Source organism: Chaetura pelagica, unplaced genomic scaffold (genome assembly GCF_000747805.2).
Source record: "Chaetura pelagica isolate M959 unplaced genomic scaffold, ChaPel_1.0 scaffold174, whole genome shotgun sequence".
In the NCBI taxonomy this organism is placed as follows: domain Eukaryota; kingdom Metazoa; phylum Chordata; class Aves; order Apodiformes; family Apodidae; genus Chaetura; species Chaetura pelagica.
Genome location: NW_009953722.1, coordinates 1,235,643 through 1,259,283, shown reverse-complemented (window position 1 = coordinate 1,259,283; position 23,641 = coordinate 1,235,643).

Below are 23,641 nucleotides of genomic sequence, written 5' to 3'. Positions count from 1 at the left end.
AAAGAGTGTTGTTTTAATTACTATAGAAAAGAGTGTATAGGAATGATTTAAAGTAGGGCCGAGTCTTACAAATGGCACAGCTGAGAACACAAGGTGGTGCTATTTGTGCTTAACATAATGTGTGTGCAAAGCTCAGACTTGCATGCTAACATTAACCATTTTCCCCATCTTTGGACTATGGCTTTGGACTGGGTGAGAAGTGCAACTGAGGCCTGTTCTCCTCTGCACGTGTGCGTTCTTACGAGGGGACATTGCCTTGGCAACAGCTGAGTTCAGCTTGACTGGAAGGACATGTTAATTTGTCCTTGTCATCTTTTGAAGATAGGACACAGTGTTAGATGTTTTGCTGCACCAAGTACCACAGGGAAATTCAGTATTATAAGAAATGACACACTTGGCTGTTTCTGGATAGGAGGAGGTTAGGAGCCAAAGCATCAAACACTTACTCTCTACTATTCCCCAGATTAAAGAGCTGCCTCAGAAGAATTTAGGATACCAGGTGGCATGGTAGACAGCTGATACTTTGCTTTTTCACCATCTTGCCCTGTGAAATCAGTTTGTGCTTTCAGTTGTAATTAAGCAAGGTCATTATCAAGCATGAAATGCTAGCTTCTGTTCAGCTGCCTGAATCACTTTGAGTATCTCCATGGATGGTAGATCTTCCTCTACAACAACTTTGTTGAAAAACTGAAGAAGTGGTTAACTGAAGAAAAACTGGAAGATTATAATGAGACTTGGAGGAGAATGTGATCTTGGTAAAAGTTGATTACATCACTGAAGTTAAGTGTGATCACATCACTGCATTCATCAACTATTCATTCCTTAAGCATGTTGCATTAAGTCATCATCACAGTGAATTTTTATTCTTATTTCTGATTCACGAAAGCATGAAAGTCTAATTACTATCTTCCACAAAGAATTCAAGAAAAAAACAATATAATTCCTGAAAAAAAAATTTTCTCCCTGTTCTAAATTAAAAAATAATGTTTTAGTCTGTTTACTCCAAGAAAAACAAAACAAAACAACAACGAAATGACAAGGAAAATGAGAGGGATGTTTGTTCTTTATAAAATTCCTTCAATACTCAAATATTTAACTTACATTTCACCTAATTTCATATCATGTGTCAGGTGACCAGTCTAGTAGCTAGAAGTCTCTAAAATCCAAAGGGTTTCATAATGTCATAAATTACAGATATTTGTTCCTTTACTGGATTCTTAGACCTATAGGAATACTTGATTAAGAAAAAAAAAATAATAAATATGTAAAGGGTTTTAGCTTTCCAAGTGGGAACATGAGATTTAGATGATTTTTTTTTTAAATGTATTTTCAGGCACGTGCAAATTTTCCTAGGCGCATACTCAGAATTTTCATACATCTACTTTCACATATAAGGCAAAGATAGAAACATAGGACTTTTACTATTTGTATTCTGAAACAGGAGTGCAAAGATATAGACTTTGAGATCCCAGAAATTATTTTCTCCTAATAAAACAAAAAAAGTACAAAAAGCAGCTGCCAAAATGAGAGGAAAAGTAACAATAGGAAAATCTGAAATACCTACAGGAAATATTATTTATTTTGACTAGTCTTGAAATAAAAATCAGATTAGCTGGGGGCTTTTTCTTATGTTTGTTTGATTGTTTCTGTTTGAGGTTTCTTTTGTGGGTATTTTTATGTTTTGTTTGGGTATTTGTTTGCTTGTTCTGATGTAAAACTTTCCTTTTTTGTATGTGCTTTATGAATAGAGAAAATAAAACTGCATGATTGTCCCTTTGCCAAGGGTAGCTGTACCAGGAGAGTAAGCTCTGAGATGCAGAAATATTTTTTTTAAAACAATAAAATACAGTTAATAAGTCAGTCAGAGAATTCTCCGGCACTTGGGATAGGATAGAAAGGACAGCTAATGACCTTCCAGAGTCCTTTCATCTTCCTCTTGTGTCTGAAAGCTGCGTTTTTTTTCAGACATCACCTATCTAGTCTTTCACTGGTAAAGCCTTAAGTTTAGCAGCAGTCTCTGCTTTGTGTTTCTCTTCATTAGCTTCAATATATGCAGTCAGCTTTTCTTCTACGATTTTGCTGAAATAGTTGTTTTTCTAAATTGTTTTGTCAACCTGTCTTTATGTACTCAGCTGCTTTCTTCTAAACTTTTGCTTCAACAAGTTCTGTTGCAGCTACCAAGTCTCCTTCATATCCCATTTAACTTCCTTCTTTTTAAAAGGTACGAAACTAATATTTGTATTCTGAAAAGAGAAGTGCTGGAAGTTTAGGATTTCCTTTCTGAATGGATGTTCAGTCCAAATAATTTCCTAGAGGACACATTCTTGATTTTTTATTTTTTATTCTTTACAGCATTAAGAATCTGAAATGATTTCAGGAAATGCCTGCACATAGAAAGCCCCATTTAGTTTAGCTTACATGTAGAAAATTCACCTTCTTTACAAAGAAAACACACAAAAAGTATACTGAATTGTTTGGCATATTTTTTAAGGGGGTGCCCTGGCAGATTTGCTGCAAATAATTCTACTTCCCATTTATTTTCAAGACTTTAACTGGTTAACTTAAACATAGTCTGCTTGTGTGCTGTTCTGCTTGATGGACTTAAACTATGTTATTTCAGACATTTAATTAAGCTCTGAAAAATGAGTGTTTCTGGAGTATAATGGAATAATCAATATTTAAACTATTTTAAAGAATAAGTTCATATTTATTGTAATTTTTTGCCTCATTTTAATAGTTTGTTATTCTAATTAGTGATCTATTTCTCAGCAATTTAAATTTCTGTGTAAGAAAGTCATACAGTTATGGACTGTTCTAGGTACCTTTCTTTAATGTACCTCAAGAGGCAATTAAAGAACAATCAACATCTTTGGTAAAGGTGCTTGTCTCTTGTGCTTGATCTCTCAAGGGCTTGATTATGTTGGTTTCTAAAAGCTAACTACTGACTAAATATGCTGAAGGAATTTAATTATATTTAAACAACTTGCTTCCAATATTCAGGTGTTATGGAATGATGGGAGAATAATCAATCTCAGCGGAGTTCTAACTGAAACTGGTGAAGGACTAAGGCAGTGCCTGTCAAGCAATGCAGCAGCAATATACTTTAATTCCAAGCTCTTCCTAATAGTCTGCATCTAAAAATGACCTTATCTTACTCATATAAAACTTTTATGTTTGTTTCTTCTTTGTTCATTTATTTCAGGAGAAGGAAGTCTGAGACAGAATTGCCGTTGGTTCACTATACCTGGAGAGTCTAAGACCAATGAAGTTGTAATAACCCTTGTTTAACAAATTTAACTCACCTATTGTGCAAGTTTGGAAATAAATGCAAGAATTAAATGGAAGGTTTTATTTCCCCTACAAGATGTTTTCATCATGCATGACAAAACAATTAATAGATAAAATCAAAGAATATATGTTATATATAACTTATGTAAGGGGAATTTTCACACCTGAAGGATGAAACACACTGTCCTCCATAGTGTGTCTGGGCAATTATTTCTGTCACTTTCTCATGTATAGACAGGGTGGTTTGATAATTGCAGAAAAAATTAATTTTGGGAGTAACCATCTTGAAAGCTGAATTTATATTTCTACTCTGTGCAGTGGATTGTATCCTGTAGAACTTGTGCTACTTGGTGCCAAAGCTGCTATAGGAAACATACATCAATTTACATTGTTCTTGGTCAGATCCTTTAAATTCTTCTTATATAAATAAGGAAAAAAAAATCTGCCTTGAATGGAACATTTTATTTATCCAACATTAAATAATTGACTGAACACTGGAACTATCATTATTATACTGAAGCCAGAGGCTAAAAACAGTGGGGGAGAAAAAAAAATAACAACCAAAACTTTAGCATGCAGGCTGTTCCTAGAAGACAAAACATCTCACAAATCATCCAACCGCACTATCTATAGAACAGGAAATAGCAGGATGGATTGTCCTTGATCTGGAGCCACACCACATTGTAGAGATTATGGGCTTGCTGAGTTTTTAGGATACATTATTCCTTTCCAAGAAAGACTCTTTTATGCAATTGCTATGTTTTGCATTTATGATAACTTATTGATCAAAGCAAGGAATGCCTTCAGAGAAACAAATAGTCTTGCAAGGAGCTAAATCAACTGCATATCTTTCACTCACCGCTCACAGACTTTTTTTTGATTCTGTGATGAAGAGGGAGTATTCATATTCAAAATACTGCTTCTGGGTCTATCACCATCATTACCATCACAACTATTCTACTGTTCCAGGAAGAACATAACCCAATGAGACACATATGACTCACATGTAAATAGAAACTCCTGCTGTAAATGGGGAGCCCATATTTGCATAAATATCACTCTGAATCTACGGGGAACTACTGCTCTGGGTGTGAAGAACTTTCTACCTCACAGTAGGTTTTATGGCTTACCTACATAAACAAGCTCTCTCTGACAGATGAATATGTGGTATTTTTAAATACAGATGTGCTCCTGATGTGCATTCAGTACTGTGAATGTCCACTGGCTTTAAAAGCAAATAATATTTCTTTTTCTTTTAAACCTTGTTAATACTCTACATCTGACACAATTCAATAAAGATAGTCGTGACCCACAAATAATGACTTGAATTTTGTTGTACTTTGTTAGAAAGGTTTCAAAGGTACCTTGGAAGTGTGATATGATATAAGATATTGGAGTGCAGAAGGTGACCAGCAGAAAATTTATTACTGATGATGATGCTGAGGAAAGAGTCAACTCAGGTTGTCTTCTCATTTCAAGAGGAAACGCAACAACTAAACTTAGAAAAAAAACTATTAAAAATATTAATACTTGTGAGCTCAGCACATCCAGGTGGGCTCCAAGACACAGATATGAAGCCACATACTGTCATTTTTTCCAGGTACATTTGACTGCAGGGCAAACCTGAAGTTAGAAATTGAGTAAAAGCTTTTAAATTGCCAGACGATCCGTGACCTATTATATCTCCTTATTGGAGTGTATTAACTTATCAGGATTTGCTGAGAGATCCACACGTGGGTATCGCCTCACACAGAGGATACAGGAACTTATGTCCTGACTTTTTTGAGTGAATAACTCGCTCAGTGCTTACTTATATTTCTAACAACAGCAAGGTTTATTGTGGGGAAAACAAAGCAATTTGGGGCAGGAGGTTCAAAAGGAGTGGTTATAACACATTAAACATATATGGGTACACCTTAGTTACACATCTTATTCAAGTGCTGGAAGGAGAGGGGAGGGGTATGCCTGAATGGCTGGATTATATTTTCCCCTATAAGCTGGGGTAGCCGGAATTGTCTCACCACGGCAGTGCAGGTAGGATGAGCTGGGTAGCAAAGAGGCTGCGGGCACTCCAAGTGCAGGTCACCCCCCCCACCACAAAGCGGCGACAGTCGGTGCGCGGCTCCGGGACCGTAGGTGTGCAGAGCGGCTCCGGGACCTTGGGACCGGGGCTTTGGCAGCTGCAGCTGCGGCGAATGGCTCCGGGACTCCGGGACTGCGGCTTTAGCAGCGGCGGCTGCGGCAAGCGGGCAGGTAGTGAGCGGGCAGGCGGCGCGGCGAGCGAGCAGGCAGTGAGCGGGCAGGCTCTGCAGCGGGCGGCTCCCAGCAGGAACGGCAGGCAGCAGGGCAGCTCCCAGCAGCGGGGACGGGCGGCTCCCAGCAGGAACGGCAGGCAGCTCCCAGCAGCGGGGACGGGCGGCAGCGCGCGGCAGGAAAATGGCGGCGGCAGGCTGTGTGTGTAGACGACCGCCTCGAACACACGAGGAGAGAGCGAGAGAGAGAGAGGGGCGTGCCGCGCTGCCTCTCTCATGGGGTTCTTCGGCGCCAGTTTTGCATTTCCGGGCTTTTCAGCCAATCAGACGGGACCTAGTCCTGCCCCTGCTTCCGGCCACGGCTCCTCCCCTGCAGCAGCTGCTCCCCCCCCCATACACACAGAGGGGGTTCAGCGCCGTGTGGAGACACCGTTTTAAGTCAGTTTTGTCGGCTGACTCAAAGGACATTTCATGTTCGTGTAAGGAAATACCTGGTCCTTCACAACTGGTAACAATGGTATACATTTAGTATAGGCTATAAATATTTAAACCTCATGTGCTTGCAAGGTCAGCAAAGATTCAGTACATTTGATAACGAAAGTTTATTAAATAAATCCCAGGCTGAGATCCACTTTTTCTCCTCATTATTTGTCTCCCTGAATTAGATAATTAAATCAAGAGGGTAGCCACTAGCAGCCTGCAAGCTGATTGGTATTTTCTCATTCAACAGATTCCGAGTATGGTCATAATGCTGCTGTTCTCATTATTATACATGACAGATTAAATTTGGCACTTCAGGCATGGTTTGAAAGTGTCTGGAAAAGGTACTAGTTTTATCTAATTGGATCCTAACAAGAAAAATGTCCTATACAGTTGATCTAAAATGCTTGTGAGCAATTTTTATATCAGGCAGGATAGCTGGCCAGTGATAGACTTTGATAAAAATTGAACTTCCACTGCCTTAAATTCCAACCAACTACCAAGCCAGGATGTTATGCTGTCTCACTGTTTTAAGAAAAGGGGAGACTGAGGTGCTGAAAGGCACCAGGAACAGGCTGCATCCGGCAGCCCAGGGCCCATCTGAGTCAGAGGCTTCTCTGCTAGCTGGGCTTTGGTGACATTCTAGTTGTAAAGGAAAGCTAGGCTTACTCTGTCCTGCAGAAATTCAATAATAAGAATGAAAATTTGTCCAGTGTTGGAATGTATCCCATTCAAAAGAGGGTCTCCCACAATTGCATGTGTAAAAATCAGGTCCTGCCTTTAAAAATCAAATAAACTGAACAGGTAGAAACATGAAGCTTGATGTTATATGGAGAAACAGTTCCAAATTAAATCACAGATTTAAAAAGGCTCAAGTCACCATGTTTGTATTCTTTCAAATTGAGGAGGAAATTAAATGGCAGATTTTTACTATACTCCATTTGTTTTACTTAGCATGACAAGAAAACCTTAGTGGAAACCAATTTTTTATTCAATTTCAATTTTCTTGTAAAGTTATTACAGACAGATTAATGAAAATCAGGAGCTACAAAGTAAGAATTTTACCCTTCATAAAGTCCTATTCCAAATATTTTATGCTGTGCAGCAGTCTCAGCAAAAATATGAATGTGTGTACTTGTGTATTTTCATGCACTGATGTACATCAATGTATGTGTGTATATATATATCTGTGCGTATATATATGTATATATAAAGAGACTTGTTCTGTTCACATGAATGCCTGTCTTTCACTGGGCTATATGACAGTACTACTATTTCAAGTTTTTCAGCCAAAGGCTAGAAATTTGCTCATGGGCTTTAGATAGATGTACAGCCTGATTACCGAAGGACTTCAAAGGACAAATGCAGGAGGAAAGTAGGTCAGATAGAAAGGAAAAAAATAGATAAGGGGCCAGAGAGATACATTTTAAATAAGACTTTATTTTTATTTTTTTTTCCTAAGAGGTTTTTTTAATGTTAATCTTGTCAGATGCTTCAAGTTTTAAATTTGTTTTATCAGTCTTTAGGAGCCTATTTAAAGTTGTAATATCTTAAGAATGTTGACAACAATGATCGGCATACAAAATATATTCCTAGTATTAATGACTAGCCTAAATCTCTGTACCTTGGGCAGTGAACATTGTCTAACACATCATTAATCCCCTCAAAATACCTTGTCCTGAGGTCATTAAGAAATTAAAACGAAAAATTAAATAAAACTCTCATAAAGATTTTTCTTTTTGACATATAGAATTTAAGAGGTATGTACGGAATAGATCTGAAAAATCATTGCCTTAGTATTAAACAATCAGATTGTCAGAATTATCCTCAAATATCTGTTAATCTTATGATGAATATATACTCATAAATGCAGCTTTAATAATAACAAAACATTATAAGTATATTTCAATTTTAAAACATACTGACAATAAGTAGACTTGTAGGTTTACCATAAGAATTGCAAGCAGATTGTTAGAGTGTCCTTCCAAGCTTTTGATAAGTCAAACATGTCATTCATATTAATTAAGCAGAATGCAAGGAAAGGTTGAACATATTACTGCAAAGTGGATTTTCACTCTAGTCTTATCTTACACTTGCTTTAAATATTTATTTTCTTACAATTACAATGCAAGTGGTTGGATTTTGAAGCTTCTACTTACCACTCTTGACAGGAACTCCAGGTAAAGGCGCAGCAATTTATCTTGCATGCTGAAGTGTGCTGATTCTGTTTACTTCCCTTCATCAGCTGCAAGAAGGACCTAGGAGGTATAAACCTACATTGCAGTCCCCCTCTTATGTAAGATGATAACCACCTTGGGCCTAGGCTTAAACTAACATTCCTGAAACTGTTTCTCTACTTTAATAGATAGAATGAATCTCTTACTCATTCAAATTACATGATTCATTAACTATCTGGGAAGACTAGGGTGACCGGTTCCTAAAAAAGTATGATGATTCAAACAGATGGCATGACAATAGAATAAAGGAGGTCTAGAAAGTACTTCAATTCTATAACCTTTGAATCTGAGCTTAAATTGTGGGTTTATTAATGTGCATATTGGAAAAGCTTTGATGAAAGTTATCTTCATTTAAAACTGGAAACTAGAAATTGTGTTCAGACTGTTGGAATTCTTTGTTTCAGAATACAGAAAAGAAAAACTGTTTCAACAGTTTTTAAATAAAATTTTGTTCTCTTTCATTTAGAATAACTTTCAGCTTTCTTTCTGGTTATTATAATGCAATAGAAATAAAATCGCAGCTAAAATGGAAAAGCTTTTGAAATATTTACTTTTTTATTATTTCATCATTATTTGGTACAGCAAATGTGTAGCAGTCATATGATATCATCTTCTAAAATATTAACCATAGTTATTCATACTGGCATGAGTTCATTGTTTAGTGTGTGTGTAGAGATGCACAACATTTAAGTGGCTTCTCATCTTTCTGGACTTATAGAAATATTTTGGTTGGAGTGGTAGAAGATCAAAACATATAAAAATGTTTAGGATGTCATATTTTTTCCATACATGTTACACATCTTTAATGAAACTAAAGACTAGTTCTAAATAAAATTTTGACTGACTTAGCAAAAATTTTATTGACTATGTTAAAAGATAGCACACAATATTTTTCTGTATGAATATGCCTATGTTGGGTAATCTATTGCCATAATGTTTATTTCTCCATTATCATTCAGCTGATATTATTTTTGTATACTTCATTGGTGTAATTTGGTGTAAGGTGCTAAATATATCACATGGAAGTTCCTGTTGGCAAGGTTGGACTTCTGCTTCTTTATTGAGCTGAACTCCCAACACCCGAAACATCAAAAGAGACAAAACACGTAATTAGATCGAAGAAACTCAATGGATGGTATGTGTTAGAATGACAGATAAGTTTCATATGTATCTCACCACTTGGGCATTTTGTCAATAGTAGGATTTATTTCCAAAATAAGTTTTTGCTGCCTTTTTTTTTTCCTTGTTTCCTTTTACTGTCATGATGATATTTTTTTCCTCCAAATTATTTTCTTCCATATAGCAGTGAAACAGCATTTCAAATCTGATAGACTTGAAGAGATACAGTGTACTTCAGGTTGCAGATTTTATATTACAAGAAGTTAATGAAATAATGCAGGAGAAATACGTGTAGGAAAACTACTGGATAATCTTACTAATTGGTCACCTGCGTACTCCTAATCATCCTAGAAAGACAGTTATGGTGATAAAGCTTACTTTTTATCCATACATTTGTATAAGTGTGTGTGCACCCATGTGCATGTCACACATGCATGACTGTACATGTTTCTGATAGCTGGTATTGACAGTTGTCAGGAGTAATATTTCTCTGTGGTGTCTGTGTTCTTTTACATCAGACTAAGGACATTTCCAAATTCTTTCCCTTCATTTAATTTTATTTTTTTTTCTCTTTCTCAGAGACTCTAAACAGCATTGTCATTGTTTATTTATTTTTTCTATTTGCTTTTAAGGATTAATTAATGTTACTTTCAGTAACTACGTGCTCAAATAGTCTGCCATATAAATAAAAAAATATAGAGAATCCGAGATGTCCTGTGGCAGACAAAACTATTTATATAAAACAAAGTCACATATTTCAGGAATGATCAATGTTAGCTCTTTTTTTCATGAAGCAATAGCTGACAAAGCCTTTACTGATGAGCAAGCTTAAAAACAAGAGTTTACTGAGACCCAAGAACACAAAAAGCTGCATGGGTCCAATGTGGTGATGTCCAAACACAGTACATGGGTGCAGCTAACTAGAGAAGCAACAAAGTCTATAGCACTGTCATGAATAAAAGTATTAACACCTTCACTGTAAATCAACAACCTGAGCAACACAGGAGAGGCCAGATTATGAAACAGTAATTTTAGTTTGGTTTTAAAACATTCTGTTGGTTTATCAGAATCATGCAGTCACAGAATGACAGACTAGCTCAGGCTGGAAAGGGCCTCCAGAGGTCATCAAGTCCAACTCCTTTCTCAAAGCATGTCTGATTAGAGTAGGTTGCCAAACACCTCTACTACCTCTCTGGGCAGACTGCTCTCATGATTAAAAAATAAAAACAGAAAAATTCTATTATCTGACAAAATTTCCCACCTTTTAAGAAATAATTATTTTTATGTCTCTTGGATTGTGTTGTTTTTATTCTGCACTATTTTTGGGGGGGTTTTGCCATTGCAATGTTAGAAAATAATGCATTGGTGTGATTTTTGTGGCTCCACTGAATTGAAATATGTGCCTCTCATACATAAATACAACATTTCAGATGGAAAATATTTCTATCCCTTCATCACTCAAACATTTAGAGACTTATCAAGCAACATTTTTTTACCTTGTAAGAGGATCTGAGTATTTTATGAGTGTTACCAAAGTGGCTTTCTTAAACTTAGAGGCCTTTCTCATCCCCTTTCTAGCCAGCTTTTTAGATTATTTGCATTAGGTAATGGGTTGTGATTTAATTTTTAATTAAATTAGTATTATTTTAACCAATTAAAGATTCAACTCCAAAGGAAAAGAATTCTTTAATTAAACCTTTGGTAGCAATTGAGCAAACTTACCAGTGTGTACATTTCAGTTACAGCAAGTCTTCCTTGTAGTTTCTTCAAGTTTATTATTCTCTTTGGGAAAGATTCTTCCTTCAGCGAGTCACTCCAGGTGCAGCCTTCAGAAGACATTTGATCCATGGAAACACAGGATGCAACACTGCATTTCTCCACCACTGGAGAAAAAAATATTTCTCAGCCTGTAATACTCTGATGATCAACAGCAAAATTTTTGGAACTGTTCCCTGCCTCTTGTCTTTCCTTGGGTCTACAAGGTGCCATGTAGCTCAGTTAAACTCAAGGTGTAAGTAGGATGGACCAAAAATAAAGGAGAATTTTATTTGCTGTATTTCAATTTAAGTAAACATAAATATGTTCAGATTCCAGATAATTACTATTTCTACAAAGTATATAGCAGCCATTAATCAAGGAAAAAAATGTTAAAAGTCTCTAATAGTTTTGCTATAGATATTATTTAGAGTGTTTTAGAGAAAGACTTTGGAACATAAAAAGGATGTTAACATTTTACTTAAGGATATTATGATGTAGAACATTACCACCCCATTCAATTCAGATGCAAAAAACCCCTCAGATCCCAAAACCAGATTCTTCTGACCCCTCCATTCCAAATATAAATAACTGAATGGACAAGAAGAACAAAAAATTAGATTTTTAAACATACACACATGCACACACATCATTATACATTTAAATATCACTATTATACATCTAAATATCAATACTTATATACATACCTTACTTATACAGTCACAGGTAGATGTGTGTGTGCGTGTGTGCATCAATTAATTAACTGAATTTTTTTTTTACTTTATGCCTATGTGTGCATGTGTGTGCGTGTGTGTATGTATACAGAGTGAGCCTATGAGAGGGACCTTACACATTCCTTGACATTTCTATTCAGGATTAACTTGCTGGATGCTGAATTAAGAGACTACATACACTACAATTCCAACTGTGAGTCACCATAATGGAAATTAATGCTTAATGAAAATGGCCCATAAAACAACTGCATTTAATTGAACATATCTGAAAAACAAATAGAAAGTTAAGGGAGAACAATAATCCTCCCACATATTTTGGAATATTCATTTAAAAAAAAATGTCTTTGTAAACAACAATCTAATCAAAGCCAGTCCTGAAGAAACAAGTTATCCTTTGTTGAAGCCCTGAACTTTGACTCAGTCAACCCAGCTCTGTAGTCATCTGGTGAACATATGGGTATTGTTCATCCTCTAGATAAATGCAGTCCAAATCCACAGATATGTCTTAATGATGTTTTAGGACTGCCAGAGAGACAATACTATGACTTGTTTCCCCTCCCTGGACTTTCTCAGGTGATGGGGGATATATTACTACAGAGATTGTCACTTGGATTTATGCAATGGATTTGTTTGGTCTCAGGACTAGGTGCTGGATAAACATAGACAGGCAGCAATACCGTGCAGAAGACCTTAAGCCCTTGACAGTTTCAGAGCCCTGTTTTTGTTGAGATGGGCAGAAAATTGTGGTGGTGCTATTTCTTCAAAGACCAAAGATTATTCTGTAAAGAATTAGAATTGTGAAGCAGTATGCCTCATTAAGATAGCCAACAATTTATATATTACTATCTTTTATTTCATATTTTTAGTGGGCCAAATTTAGGCATCACTGAAACTGGCTATGTAGTTCATTACCTTTCATCCGTATTTTTTTTTAGTGTAGTGGACAAGTTCCTTATTTGCTGCTCTATATAGCCTACTGTGGATTAAGGAACAGAGGCAATCTTGTCTTGTTAAAGAAGTGGATAAAATAACTCAGTAAATCTTCTGTTCTCAGAATTCATACAACACAGAAACAATGAAAGTATCAGGTAAATCCTTTTCTCATCAAGCCAAACTCAGAAGTGTTATTGGCTACACATCAGTAATTGAGACAAAGTCCAAGTGCAAATAACAGGCTAAAGACAAACAATTGTAGCAGGCAGGGCAATCAGGTAAGAACATGTATGCTCATCCACACTACAGTAACATCCTTGCTCAGTATTGAAAACCATAGGGACTATTGTGAGAGAAATCCCTGTTATATTTGTCTGTACAGGTGATCCTCACATTGGGGATCAATTACATTTCAAAAATATCTATGATCTCTGTTCCTTCAGGACATCTTTCAGATGTGTCTTGGTGTCCTCATGTAGACCACACAGATTTCACAGGGAATATGTGTTCTTGAGTCTGGGCTCTGCAATCCAGTCCAGAGATTGAAGCACTTTTTTGCTGACTTGGTGAAATAGCCTAGTAAATCTCCACACTTTTTGCTAAGAGCTCACATCCTGCAGGCAAGCTGTGGTGGCCAAACACTGAATGCTGAAACCCTTTGTGGGATTTGTCTTATAGTGAGATTTCCAAAAGTAGGAAGGTATTCATTGCCATTACTACTAATGATTATTAGTCATTTCAACAGTTTTGAAAAAATTTACATCTGTTTATCTGTTCAATCACTTAAACTTTGTAATCTCTTCCTGAGAGTTCTGTGTCAAGTAACTTAGGAAAACACAGAAATCAAGGACTCAGGATCCTGTCCTAACCATACAGCTGATAAAGCTATTAACACTGCCTTAAAAGCCATATTCCAGTTAGGGCTCAGGCTTTGTTTTGACTGAAGAATTAGGAAAGCTACAATTAAAGAACTGGCTAAGGTTTTCAGTGGAGCGGTGTACTTACCAAATGCTGAATATGTGGATGTAAACTAAAGCAAAGTTAATCCGTCTATGAGTAATGATTTTTGTTGCATCTGTCTTGCAAAGTTTTTTTACCATGTGCACAGTAGTATTAGTACTTATTTTTAAGAAAATATGGGTGAATATAGTAAGCAGAAGAAAATCCAAATAATTTAAAGTAATGTGGAATGCAAGAGGTGTTTCTTCAATTATTAATTGTGTAACACATGGTTAGACAGTTGCTTGGATCAAGCTTTTCAAAAAAATAAAAGACTTCCACAGAAGAAACAGTTTGTCACTGCAAGTGTTGTACAGCATCTAATTGGTACTATGCTACATTAAATACATGACTATGAATGCTATATAGTGTCTTAAAAATCAATGGCTGAGATGACTGTAGCCATGTATTCATCAGCACTTTTCTATCTTTACATTTTAATGAGATATTCCCTGAAATACTGTAACTGCTCAGTGTCTGTTTTATATGCCAGTGGAGAAAAACCCTCTTGCCTTCAGAGAAAGCCTGTATTTTTCAAATATAACGGGAGGAGGGAGTGGGATTTTTTTTTTAATCTGATATTTTAAGTGCTCTTGAAGCTATCTAAAGACTGAAAAATTAATTGATTAAGAGAAGTTAGAATTATACCCTAAAAAATGATTTGGAAAACTAGTGGTAGGGGAGGTGAAGAGGTGTATGGAGTCTCTTGTGTTTCTGGCCTTGGGATAAATAAAGAGAAAAATAAAAGACTGATTAGATGTGCTGATAAGGGAACATGGGTGGCATAAAATCTAAGCCACTTGAGAAAGTCACTTTAATCCCAAATATGCATGCAAAGTGAGAATGCTGCTAGTCCGCTACATTGATTTCCACTTGTATGCTACCCTACTTGGCAGTAAAATTACTGCTGTTTAGTGAGAAATATAATCTCAGTGAGACATCTGATTGGACTGGCAATTAAGAGCTTATAAGAAGAATCACAGTTGGTGGGTGTATTATAAGCAAAGTCCTTGAATATTCTCAAACTTGGCCATCAGTAATCTTTCACTTGCAACAGCACTAAAACATATTGAAAGCTGTATTTGTTGAAAAATTTTGGAGTATAAATGACTGAATCAATTTTGAGTGGCTAATGTAATTTGGAGTTCAAGACTTATTTAGACCTGTCCAGGAAAAGGCAAATAAATGAATGCTTGCATGTAAATTTGGAAATAGTGGTTTTATTCTGCATCTGGATGAAACTAGGACCTTGTTCCAACACTCACATCCCCACCCAAAGTCTAGAATTCTTTATGTTATAAAACACATTGCAGCGGAAAATGTTTGGAAAAGAATAGGATAGAAAGAGAGGAGATGGGATGGAGAAAGGGTGCAGCTCATTATCTGCTTGCATACCAAGATCTGAATCTGTTTCCCACATCTCAGGTGAAAGCATGAAGTAATTTAAATAGTGTGTGCCAAGTGTACTATTTTAATTTTTAGCAGAAATGCATTACTACACCTAGCACCCTACAGTAAAACCAATTCCTTTGTGTTAAAACATGATTTTAAAAACTGGCATTTGACAATGAAAAAAGTGTTTTGAAACAGTTGGCAGCCAGAAGTGGTACTTGAGACATCTTGAAAATAATCACTGAAGTGTTAAAAATTGTTGTTTACCTGAAACTCAACATATATGTTGAAAATGGTTTAGCAATAAAACCTAAAAATTAATGAAAAAAACTTCTCCGTGCTTCTTTGTCTTCCAGAAATGAAGATACTGTAAAGTACACTGTACTTGTTGAAGTTTGTATGGAATTAAATTCTATGTCATTTAACTAAAAAGACCTCTCTCTCTCATGTTTTGACATTTTCAGCATATTTTACTCTCCTTTTGACCTTTCTGATAACAAGGATATTCTCAGACCTTCTCCAAAGAAAAAAAAAAAACACCACCATAAAATAAATGGAAAATGACAGAATGCAATGAAAGCAGTTTTGCAGGATCAAAATTTAAATGAGCAGCAGGGTTTTTGGATGCTTATCAAAAGCAAGACAACTAATATTTTAAAGTGTGACTGTTATTCCTGCATATACTAAAAATGATGGAGTGAGCCAAAGTCAGTAGAATTCCGTGTTATCACAGAAGAACACTATAATAGAATTTGCACATGTAATGGTTTAGAAGTTGTTTTGGGGATGTTTTCCCATCTCAAGCTCTATTATGTGTAAGGTTTTCTGTCATCCAAATGTGGGGTTTATTTGTTTTTATTTTTTGTAGAGGTATCTTTGAATTATAAATTTTTTGTGTTTTGTTTGTTGGATGGTTTTGCTTAGCAGTAAAACAATAGCTGCAAAAATACAGATGACAGAAGTGATCACTATTGATAATATCTACAGTCCACTTATTATGTGCTATGTTACCTTTTGAGCTTGACCTTGGGAGACTGAATTATTATTTATTTGTATTAAATGATGTATTTTTAATATTATTTTAGTTTTCTCCCTGTCCTCAAACCAGTATCAGTCTGCACATGCTGTTTCTTTAATTCCAGTTTCGTAACACTTATTTCCCTAATATTTTTCCTAATGGGAGTAGATGATCAGCAAAACAAAATTCCATGGGAGAAAGCCAACCTAATACTCTTCTCAGAATAGAGAAAGGTTTAGTTAAAATGTTAGACAGAGAATTTCCTTAGCCTCTGACCTGTTTAAAAAGATGACTAAAATAACGAATGGTGAAAATGTTCATATTTGTGGTATTTATTTGAGATTTAAGAGGTTTGAGCTCATGCTTTCTCATACTATGGTATCAGGAATACACCACACTGTTGGATTTCCTGGCTAACCAAGTATCTTAATTTATTTAGAGAGGACAGAGGAGTTCCTAAAGAGAAAGATCAGAAAAAATAACATCAAGGTGACCAGTGGCCCAGCAACTGAGAAGTCCTTTAAAGAAAGAGAGGTATGGGAGTTTGGGCTCCTGTTCTCAACCTGACTGGGCAGAGTACAGATTGTGGTATCCCAGCCTGCAGCCAGTGCCTTCAACACTGAGCTATGAAGTATATTCATCTGTGGTACTTTGCCATTGAAACCAAAAAGATTAGAGTCATGTGTTTCATCCCAGTGTGAAGAGGTGGCAAATAGCCATACAGGACAAGAAAGTCTGCTTGCAACCCTTGGGACCACAGGCAGACATCTCCTGCTCTAGCACATGACTTTCAGTAACTCATTTCCTATCTTCAGCTACTCATTTCAGTTACTTTCACCCCAGAAATCAACCTACAGCTTATCTACAGCCTGCTGCCTTCATCCAGGCACTTCTGGCACTATGTGAACTGCCTCTTTATGAGGCTGATCCCTGAGCTCCTTTGGCTTGATCACCAGTAAGCTGCCCCACTGATTAGTCTTGGAAAGAGTTGGTGTTTGGTATTCAAATCAAAACAGTCATCCCACCTTGTAAATGACAAAAAAGGTAAACATTCTGTTAGAAACTTATCTCATGTTTCCTAAGTGGTTCATAAATCCCAGATTGAAATCTCAGTTGATTGTGGGATTTGTAAGGGAAGTTTCACATAGCACTTCTCTGCACCCACTTCTTGAGCAAGTTACTTGAACTGATCAGAGAACTGATATGAGTTGCCCTTAGATAAGACTGCTAAACCTCTACTTCAAAATCTAACAACAATTTGAAAAGCCTCAGGAATTATGTTGCCCTGAACAGCAGACAATGCCATTAGGAAAAAAAAAAATACTGAAACGTATTTCTGTTTCTCAGAGATACTTCCATCTGTTCAGCAATCTTTTTTGATCTGGGCTAGTTATCAGATCTTAATATAAATGCTGACTAACAGGTGAAAAAAAGTAACTGAAAAGTGGGATTTGTACTGGAGCAGCAAGTATTCTGTGTGTGGAATCCTACAGGAGTGAAAATAATGGAATCTATTTTCTGCCTACGCTCTTTGTGCTTGCAGTTACGACTGCATGCTAAAAGCTGCTTCCAAAAAGGGACACAGCTGTCCATCAGTCCTGAACACCAGTTCAGAAACCACCTAATTGTACAGATATCTAAATCTCACTCTGCTGTTTCAACTGTGTTACTGCAGAGACAAGAACACATGATATGCTGACAAGGAGAAGAGAGAAAGTGAAAGTAAAAATAATAAAGAAATTATGGAGATCAGCTTCTATTTTCACTTTTTTGTTTGTTTTATTTAATTCTAGCAGTTGTTAGAAAAGAGGTAATCCAAGCAGAAACAAGTACCAGGAAAAAAAAAAATCCCTGCTTTGTTCTACTGAAGATACTCAGATATTACTGAACAGAGATCCATTATTCCATAACTCATGTTTTCTCTGCTTAAGAGCATACCCTACTTTTTTATTTTATATACATGTATCAGTACTATTCAATTTATATTATTTTTCTTTAAAGAAACTGATGTAGGCATGAATAGATTTTCCACAAAGATATTTTTGATAGTTTGTAATTTTAAAAACAAAGCATTTTCAAATAAGAAAAAATATGATGTATTCATTAAAGAAAAAAAAACACAAACAACAACATTGACCAGTTTTACATATTGTTAGCATAAATTAGACTTTGCAACAGTTCTCAGGAAACAGAGGCAGTTATAGACTTTCCCAAGTGAAGACTCAGGAGGGAAAGTAATTTTTTGAAAACCACAAGTGAATCACACTGAGCCAGGTAGCAGTTTCATCCCTCATGGTCTGAACTAGCACCTTGAAATAACATGCAAACAATGTTGTTCCTGAAACTGCCATCCTTGCTGAAGTATTCGAAAGAGTTATCTATTCCAACCTGGCAATTTTGACAGCAACTGGTACTGCTTAAATATGTATTAACTGTGTTAAATTGAACTGAATGTAATGCTAAGAAACTTTAATATAGGCCATTAGAAGACGTAAGGAGATAAAGTACACACAAGGAGAAAACTCTGTCTCTGGCCATCTGCTTGTCCTGGTAACACACAGAAAATTTGCAATATGTAACAATTCCCTCAACTTGCTGAACAGCAGATGCCCATCTTTTCCTTCAGCTGTCCAAAAACTGTTCCCTTACAACTCTCCCCCTTCTCCCTGAAGGATTGTTTCATATTTTTGTAATGCAAATTTAGAATAAGGAAGAACAGGTTCTGTTTGAACTAGAATTACCTCAATTTACCTGGTAACCACAGAATCATTCCCCATAAGCATTCTACTTAAATGAACAATCACTTTTTTCCCCCCTAGTGTCACATCTTTTACCAGTGAAAATGACAGAATAGAAAGCCCAGGGTGTAAGGATTGTGAATCCTGTTCCTCATGCTGTTTTTCTCAATAAATGCTAACCCATGAGTCCAGCAATAAATAATACCAAAATAAATTCTTGTCTTACATAATTCTCAATAATTTTTTTCTTCAATTGAAAGGGGTTACTGCTAGTTTAGGAACAAGGAATATCATACTGAGATGATACAAAAAGAGACAAGAGTATTCCATTAAAACAACAAAACTACAACAACAAAACACCAGTTAAGTTCAACAGGAAATAGTGTGTCTTTTGGGCATATATTTTGAACATCTATGTGTTTTAATTATGTGTCAAATGCACACTGGAAAGTTCTTGTGCTCTACAGTTAAAATTTAATGCAGTAAATTAAGTTCCACCATAGACTTTGGGACTGCTAAGATAAGGAATTAAAGCTCCAAATCTACAACCCCTCAAAAAAAAAGAAAATATAAGTATTGAATGTAGATGTTAGTCATGTGGTCTAAAACTGTGATCTCAGCAGCCACTGAGTAGCCACCTATGTCTCTTTAGCTGCCTCATCATTCATCCTGGAAGTGTCATAGCCATTTGTGTATTCCTGCACATTCTGCACCTTGTTTCTATGTAAGTATCTCAATATTCAGAAACTAAATGGCACCATGCCCTCAGTTGTGAAAAATTTGAACAAATAGGTGTGGCATAAACACCTATCAAAACTTTCACAATTTGAAATTGTGGTTGTGCTGATTGTGAGGTTTCCACAATGCACCTTTTGCAGCATGCTCTAGGCTAGAGCAAGCCCTAGAATGAAAGTCTCGAATTTTAAGCTCTCTTTAAACTGACTTTTGTGTAAATTCATTAGTTGCTCAGCTCTCCAGGGAAAATTGCCAGTTAGCCCTTCCATTAAAGTCACCAAGGAGAGAGAGAAGCTCATGAGGTCTAAGGATGAAGTATGGTCTAGGTGAAGAGGCCACTTATTTGGAAAACAGGAAAATGTAGATTTAAATTCCAAGAAACAGAGAAATAAATTAACCTGCTTCTACATCCTAATAAATGGTTTATCTCCTACCAAGCATGAAAGGTAAAAAGATGCCAGCATTCTCCAGTCATCTTTAAAGTAAGTATAGGCTGCCTTTCCACTGTTGGATGCAATTCCTGACAGTTACTCTTGGATAAAACCCTGCGACAGGCTAAGGTAGGGGTTTTGGCATCCCGATTGAACTCTTGCAGGAGGCCCAAACTGGAACCTCTCTATGCTTTATAGCTCAGATCTCTAAATACCAGTCTATAGGTGAAAAACTGTGAAGCCTATGAAATTTGGGCACCTACAGGGCTAAACATCAGAGACTAATTTTGATCACAAATTTGGATTTAAACACCCAAATTCTAGCAAAATGCTACTTTAGACTCCTATGCACAGTATTGGATCTCATTCCTAGTCTTTCAGTGTTTCAGCTTCCCTGTGTATATAACACTTCTCTCAGTAGTATGCAGCTATTATAGGGATGGATTTGATATACAGAGCTAATGTGATGATGATAGTAGCATCCAGGAAGATAGATTAAGATAATATGACATAATACCACTTAAAATGTTGCAAAGTATTACAAACACATTTTGGTCCTCATGATTTATTTCATTCTTAGCAGGTTACACTAATCTTCTGTTCAAATGACCCTGTTTATCTCTGACATAGGCTGTAATTTTCAAACCAGCATCTCCTTTTAAGTTCTCTGGCTTCCAAACATCCGAGATTAGAGGCTACTTGTACAATTAGGCTTTGCACCAGTGTAATGTTATCTGTTTATCTGTTCTATTTGCAATTATGATTTCTGTTTTTTAATTTTACTTTGTTTTAGATTCTGTTCTTTTTTATGGATATAGATAGGCAGCAGAGAGGAAAGCTCTTTCCTTTGCATTGTTCAGACAGCTCAAGCATGGGTCAGGAGAAATCCTCTGGAAGAAGGGGAGATGCTGCTTTCCTTGACAGCAGCTGACCTTGCTCAGCTGGGAGAAGCTTCTGGAGAGCAGGACATGTGTAGTGGAGTGTGAAGGACACAGAGGAAGCAGAGAATCCACAGCAGGAGCAGAGACTAGGCAGCCCCAGAGAGGATCATATAGCAGGCACACAGCCAGGCCTCCCAGTGGATTGAAGAAAAAAAGACTTTTCTTAGAACAGGGAAGGGGCAGAGGCTGCTGGAAGCTGAGAAACTGATAAAGTTTCTGGACTAACTGGGCAGATATCTACTGTTAGAGGACAGTGCACATGACAGGGAGGAGGATGTTTGTTGTTTTTATTTTCATTCTATAAGGAGAAGATTTAGCATTTCATGTTTATGATAATGCAAAACCAAAACTTTTAGTTTAAAAGTCCTGTTGCTGTCTTGGTATGGTCTTTTTAAATAAAACATTCGTGCCATATCATGGAATCACAGAATTATAGAATGGTTTGAATTCTTTAAGGAACCTTAAAGAACATCTTATTTCAAATCCCCTGCCATGGGCAGTGACACCTTCTACTAGGCATCACAAATCTCATTTTCACTGTTAGTCTTGTCACAGTCAGACCTTTTTTTTATACAACCACTTACATCTCTAAACAAGTATCACCTATTCAGTAGCTCATTAAGATTTAAAAACATTTGTAGTTATTCACTTACAGAAAGGATTTTGATTTGCTGTGTGTTGATGGTTCAGATAAGGTTAGATGAGAAAGTGTCATCAGACTTCAGATGTACTTGAATTACTTGCTTTTTCATACTGGGGAAAACAACTAAATCCCACCCCACAAGCAAAGCAAAACAAAACAAAATAAGATACAAGACTAGATATAAGAAATATTTTTTTTGTGGTGAGGTTTATTAATCACTGAAAAACAACAAAGCATTAGCTATGTGAGTAAAATTTTACCCTGTTGCTTGAGCAGAAGGCAACCTGAAAGACAATATCCAGAGGAAAGATGTACCAAGCAAGCAGCTGCCAGGAAAGATAAGGCCAAGCAAGTAATGGACATTTCAGCTCCTCAAAACTCTAACAACTTTGTTACTAAACTTCCTTTGATTCTTCTTGGAAGGAAGCTTGAGGGCTGCCTCTGCTGAATAACAGGATCATCATCAAAGGGCAACCACACGGGCAAATACTGCAGCCTCATTTACATCATTGTAAAATGGCAAAAGACATACTTTCTGGCAAAGAGATTATGATAATATTTCACCAGAGGAAGAAAGGGTTCTGTGTTCCCTTGGGTGACACTGAATCTAGAAGGCAGGTATGAGTGAAGAGTCTCCTCCTTACAAGTATGCATGGGAAACAAAAAATCTGACTTGGCCAACCCTCTTTCTGGATGTCTGACCCACTTTGGGGGCAAATGAACCCCTGTGTATGGGGTTCTGTCCCTCCCCATTTAGTCATCCCCTGCTTTACTAGTAATAATTATTATTATTTTTAAAGAAAAATAAAACGTTGCCACACTAAGCAAGTAAACACTCACTTTATCTTTCTCTCTTTTACTTAGTCAGGATGTGAAAATGTTCAAACAGAACTTCTTACCAGTACCATATTTTTCAACTGCAATTACCAACACAAGATGCTTTCTTCCAGCAGAAGGCCTAATAATGTCAAAAGAGAGCGGGAGGTCCCATAGCAGAAAGTACTGGTAGTTTCATGCAACACATGAAATTACAAAGCATCTTATGAGTAAATCGAATCACTTTTTCTTTATAATTTCTAAATTCCATAGGGGCTATGAAACACATATTTAAAAGGTGTGCAGAAGGACCTCATTCATTAAACAGCAGAGAAAAGTAGTTGAAGCTTTATTAAAAATTGACTAATAGGCATTCCAGATAATTGAACTGACAGGCTGTTTTGACAGCTGCAAGCAAAAATGTTCTTGCTCTGAACAGTTGGTGTAAATCTTTTAGATTTCTAGAAAGAGAAATGAAGTACTGGTTTAACTTTAATCAGTTTATAAAGTTCAAGAAAATAAAAATCTAAGTGTTCACCTGACCAGTTGAAGTTATGCTAATTGGAGGTACTGCCAGTCATGTCAATGGTAGGGTTTGAACTGAAAGAATTGCCAGGTTCTCACACAATGAGAAAGGGACAAGGTGAGTACTCAAAAAAGTTGTGGTTAGCAGAAAATGCAAATTAAGTTGAAAACATAATTCTGAATTTGATTTCCAGAAAGACACTGAAATATTCAATCTGTCTGAAGTTAATGGATTTTTGCAAGCATCTATCAGCTTAGAAAATCAGGCCACAACTAACTAACAAATGTGACAAACAACCTGCACCTTGAGTGAGCTAATGTAAAGTCATAGGAAATTATATTGTCTAAATGAAAAAAAAAGAAGGAAGAAAATAGAAAAAAAGAAAATAAAAATCAGAGAGGCTGCTTATCAGATGTTTATCAGATTTTCCAAGTATGATAATTGAAAGAAGGGAGGGAGGGAGGGAGGGAGGCAGGCAGGCAGGCAGGCAGGCAGGCAGGAAGGAAGGCAGGAAGGCAGGAAGGAAGGCAGGAAGGCAGGAAGGCAGGAAGGAAGGCAGGAAGGAAGGCAGGAAGGAAGGCAGGAAGGAAGGAAGGCAGGAAGG